Source organism: Rana temporaria, chromosome 7, assembly GCF_905171775.1.
Source record: "Rana temporaria chromosome 7, aRanTem1.1, whole genome shotgun sequence".
NCBI classification, from domain to species: Eukaryota; Metazoa; Chordata; class Amphibia; order Anura; family Ranidae; genus Rana; species Rana temporaria.
The window spans coordinates 33,546,380-33,552,379 of record NC_053495.1 but is presented as its reverse complement, the minus strand read 5'-3'; positions in this window follow the sequence as shown (position 1 = coordinate 33,552,379).

Genomic DNA, 6,000 nt, shown 5'->3' with positions numbered 1-6,000 from the left:
TCATAATGGAGCACATCACAAAGCAATATGTGTTGTGGTGCGTTGCACTCTACTGGGATGGCATTCACACTGTACATAGAAGAGGAGCATTGCTTCAATACACAAGTGTAAAGGGGCTCTCTGATCATAGCGCCAGACAAAACTTAACTCTTTTTGGTTGTCTAATTGCCCAATATGAGAAGAGTAATTTCAGGCACCACGGAATCTGCTGTTAAAAGGGAAGACTGTAAGGCAGTGGTTATCAACCCTGTCAACAGGCCAGGTTTGCAAGATAACTGAAATACATCACAGGTGATATCATTTGCTGCTCAGTGATCGCAGTATTCTAGTCTGCATCTCCCCAAGGTAATACATAAAACCTGGCCTGTTAGTGGGCCCTAAGGACAGGGGTGATGGCCACTGCTATAAGGGATTTCAGTAAATGACTTCACGTTTTTTAGAGAGAACTTGGCTGTTGAGTGAAGCAATATAAATTTAATTAATAAAATATCACACCCCCACTCTGATCCACATCTCTGCTGGTCTCGTGGCACGTTCATACCTACATATGTGCATTACAGCATATGTTGTATTGTGCTTGTTGATGTACTGGTGTGTGTTATTAGTGCTATCAGGAAAACATATGCCCCTTTTTATTACCATCGTTCAGGTGTCTGCAGTGGTATTTGTTGCAGGGAGTTAGAACATTTGCATTTTAGGCCCAATGATGTGGGTTGAGTGCCATTAGAAATGAACAGAAGCGCGCAAAAAAATAACACACAATGCGCGTGAATACCATTGCAGAACGCATCAATACAGAGGTGTAAACGGGGCCTACGAGTTGTTGGTATGCTCACATCCATAAGCCTCCTGCTCAGTCTGAAAGCAGAACTGAATGTGTTCCTCATACAATCAGATTGTTTTATTTGTACTGGAAGAATGAATGGGATAATCTGATTGGCTTCGGAGTTGCCACATCCTGTTGAGGAGTCCCCCTTAAAAGAGCCTAGAAATGAATGGGATTTCTGCCAATAAAAGCCTCATACCCACCAAGTGTTTAGCCCTGATGCATTAGATCCTGGTGTTTTGGTGCAGGCGGAAGGCACAGGTGTATAAATACCAGCCTATAAAGCTCCGAGAAGCTGAAAACTGTGGCGGGACTTGGCAGTGTATGGTGTTGGTACTACCGTTTAAGACGGTAGGTACCCAGAACACAAGCTATCTGCTTTCCAAGCATCTATCCTTGGGTGTATGCTGACCTACCGCTCTGTGCACTGTCCAGCTGCAGCACCTGTCAGACTCTGAGTTTTACCGGCTGCTGGAAGTGGGGCTGAATGTGCGCCTGTGCCTTCTGTCCGCATGAAAATGCCGGGATCTCATGCATTGGGGCTAACGGTTTAGCGAGCATGAGGCCTAATACACTAGCCGCTCACACTGTAAATAGCATGAATTTGCACTTTGGGACACGTATCACTGTGTGTATGCAGAATGCCAAGATTGCACGATTCCTTCTAAAGGAGTGCGGCACGGGAAGCTGTAACATTGGACAGTCTGAGACTCCAATCCACAACGTTACAGCTAATCGGAGAAATGTGAATGTTTTATCTTGTATTCACCAACTTGGCTGGTTAGATTTTTTTTTTTTTGTTACTTTAGTATAATGTGAACTAGTAAATCTTTCAGATCACCTTACTTCTATCCTTCATTGTATGTTCTAAAGGCTTCCTGTATAGAAACCAGAGCAAGGGAGAACTGGTCGTGTGGCTCATAGCAACTAGTCAGAGTAAATGCTAATTATCCAACAGTAGAAATATGACAGCTGAGATCTTATTGGTTGCTATGAGAAGCACAGACATTCTCCAGCTAGGCCTGTCATTAAGGCCCACTATTGGATTTTCTGCAGATTTTTGAGGTCAGATTTACCAAAACCATATAATATGAGGTCAAACCTTAAGCGTTTCAATTAGTATGCAATCAGGCAGGCCCCTACACTACATGGTTTTGGTAAATCTGAAGACAAAAATCTAATAGTGCGTATGGGGCCTAAATTCTATACCATGCACAACGGATTTTTAAATTATTATCTGGAAAAAAAACGATATATGTTGCAAAAAATGTACCTTTTAACAAGCACCCTTTGGCGTTTAAGCTGACCACACACACCTTACAAATTGATTGTACAATCACCTTTAGAAGTATGTAGTGCAAGGACCTGCCCAATTCGACACTGATTGGATAGTTAGCAAGGTCCTCCTATTTGTTCTAAAGCCCCATACACACTATCAGTTTTCCTGATGGTTTTCTCTTCAGGTTTACCAAAACCATGTAATATAAGGTCAAACCTTAAGCGTTTCAATTTGAATGCAATCAGGCAGGTCCTTGTACTACATGGTTTTGGTAAACCTGAAGAGAAAACCAGCAGGAAAACTGATAGTGTGTATGGGGCTTAAGAGTAATTGTATGGTGAGACGTAACATGTATGGTGAAACTTCTAGTTCAGTTTATGGAATACCTATGTCACGGCACAGCTCTGATATTCAGAGATTTTCATCCAGATTACATAATTTAGTAACTCTATCATGTGATAATGCTGACCATGTATCATAGATTTGGTCATTTCAAACCAGCTTTTGCGCAAACACTCTATTTGATATAGACACAACAAATTCAAATATCTAGATTGGTAAGACCAGTCAACCTTCTTTGGTGGAAAAAGGGATTGGGGTTGCTCATGATAAATTTAATTTAAGAGTCCTTATTTGATACATGCATTGGTTAGCATAGGAATGTCTACCAAGTGTTGTAGATGATATCCATACAATATAGAATACATTAGCAAGCTAAGACCCTAGACCTCTGCCATTAATATGTACTTTACTGTTTTTTGCCATCTTTGTCCCATTGGGGAGATTTTCCTTTACTTTGTGTCCCAGAGATGCACCATGCATTAAGAGGAAATCCCTTCTAAGATGGTTGTCACTGGAACAGATGTCCCCATTGAAAGATTTACCTTCACTTTCCATTCTGGTTATGTTAGGCTACATGCACATGGGCGGTTTAGTCCATCACGTCAAATTCCGGCATTTTTGGGCGCTCAGGAAGCACAGGTGCTAACAGACTGCAATCCTGGGCAGAAGGGACGCTGTATCTGGTGGTACTCTCGTTTAGGGACATATACCCTAAGGCCGAACTACTAAGGCCCCTTTAACACGGGGCAGTGGCGGTATAGAGCCGCTAAAAATAGCGGCGCTATACCGTCGGAATTGCCACGGGATTTGGACGCTAGCGGTGCGGTATTAACCCCTGAAAAGGGGTTTATACTGCAGAAGCGCATTGCGAGTGGTATTACCGCGGTTTCCCATTGTTTTAAATGGGAAGGAGCGGTATTCACACCGCTCCAAAGATGCGGCTGGCAGGAGATTTCTTTCTCTCCTTCCAGCGCATCGCCTCAGTGTGAAAGCCCACAGGCTTTTACATTGAGAATGCTGGGCAGTAGTTTTTCAGGTGGTATTTAGGCACTATTTTTAGCGCTATACCGCCTGAAAAACTCAGTGTGAAAGGGGTCTAAAGGTACAAGTGTCTAACTGCCCCATATTTCAGCCTAGCGTAGATTTTGTTACAAGAGGACTAGACTCTGCACCTGTGCATCCAGGATAACCAAAGATGCTGCGCCTCCAGGATGCTGATGGGCCAAACTGCCTGTGTGTATGAGGCCCTATATTTTGGATTTCCCAATATCCCCAGTGGAGACAGACAGCAATAGAGACCCGATAAGGGTTTTCAATGCATCCAACATTTAAAGAATTTTTTTTTGATATATATATATATATATATATATACATACACACATTTTAATTGCCACCAACAAAATAAAAATTGCTATTTTCCTGAGAAAATGCTGCTTCTGTGAGGCAATGTGAAATGGAAGTATTACATTTGTGTACAGACTTATTTATTTATAGACTACGTGCTACGATATTGTACATTAGAAATGTTTCTAACAAATGCCAATCGATCGTCTTTGCTAAATGTTTTAAAGTGGCAAAGCTGTTTTTTTTATCTCCTTGTTGAAAGGTATTCAAAGGTTCCAGTTGAAAAAAGTAATAATAAAAAAAACTTTGTGAAAATTGTGTGCTGGTTGTTTTTCATAAAAGTCTCCGGGGATATTATTTATCAGAACGCCTGTTTGGGGTGTTCACTACAACCAATCATTATCACCCCTACGGCTGGGAGAAGGTGAGGAGGAGCAGCTGAATGCTTTGATAATGAAGGCCTGGTGGAGAGAGGAAGACGCTAAAAAATACTTGGGGCCCATTCAATTAAAAGTGATCTTCTGTGGTGCGTAGTCATGTTGGAACAGGAAGGGGCCATTCCCAAACTGTTTCCACAAAGTTGGGAGCATGAAATTGTACAAAATGTCTTGGTATGCCGATGCATTAAAGGGGTTGTAAACCCTCATGTTTTTTCACCTTAATACAGCCTATGCAGACATCTTACTTACCTGAGCCCTGGAAAGTCCCACGTCAAGAACGCGCTTGATGTTTCCCCAGGGTTCTCGGCTCCTCATTGGATAGATTGATGGCAGCGCAGCCATTGGCTCCTGCTGCTGTCCATCAAATCCAATGATGCAGGTGGGGCCCGAGTCCTGCGACTATGGACGCCGAATGAAGGACTCAGGAGCACGCCCGCAAGGTAACCCCCCCCCCCCCGCTTGGGATAGCGCTTTCCATAGGGGGTTATCTGAAGCGGGGAGGAGTCGAGAGCCACCAGGGGACCCCAGAAGACAGTGTTCAGGGCCACACTATGCAAAACGAGCTGCACAGTGGAGGTAATTATGACATGTATGTTTTTATTTAATTTTCTTAAACAAAACTTTTAAAATAACTTTAAGATTTCCCTTCACTGGTAACAAAGGGGCCAAGCCCAACCCCTAAAAATCAACCCCACCTCATAATCTCCCCTCCACCAAATGATTTGGATCAGTGCGCAAAGCAAGGTCCATAAAGACATGGATGAGCGAGTTTGGGGTGTAACACATCAATGAAAGACGATCACAACATTAAATTACTCATCATTTATGCAGTTCACATGGTTGTTGTCTGAATGAAGCTGTCACTGACCAAATAAATTAAAATGAAGTTATGTGCAAAGGAGGAACTATATAATTACCTCTCCTGCTGTTCAGTGCTTCGATCAGTACAAGTACCGTATTTATCTTCATATAGCGCGCACCCCCAACCTGGAAGGAAAATTCCTGGAAAAAAAAGAAATACTTACAGTTTGGATGCCCCTCGTCGGTGTCTTGCACGGCGTCCATCGGCGGCCTTGTCCGCTCCAGGGTCCTCCCAGCTGTGTTTTTCAGCCAATCCCCACTTCCCGGGCTGTGTTTGAACCACTCCGCCGACATATACCGAGCGCAGTACACTCGGGCAGGCTCGGCTCCTCTCGCGTAAAGGACACACAGGACGTGACCGCGAGCGGAGCCGAGCCTGCCCGAGTATACTGCACTCGGTATATGTCGGCGGAGTGGTTCAAACACAGTGCGGGAAGCCCTGATTTTAAGGGCAAGAAAGTGCGCGGTATACGCCGATAAATACGGTAGTTCCCTGGTCCTTCTGGGAGTGTCTATCTCCGGGGTCCCTGCCCTGCCGCTGGCCTCCACACCTCTACTGTATCCTGCAATGTGTTGGGGTTGGCAGGAGGAACCAGTGCATGGGACACAGGAGATGGCCACCCCCAGAAATGTCAGGTTTCCATCAGACTTGGGGGACCATTTCTAATGATTGGAGTAATGTAAGCAGCAGGATAGGGAAGTTTTCAAACTTTTATGATGATAGATGGGTGCAGGGTCACTTTAATTTTGTAGGTGACACAAGTCCGATTTAACACACCTTGGCGGTAACATTCCAGGTCTTAATGCTGAACATTCAGGGCTTAGAAAGCTTTCAGAAATTCTGCAAATACCAAAATATCAGTGTTCAAAGGAGGAGCCCTGTCTAGCCTTTAGGAGCTTATACAGGA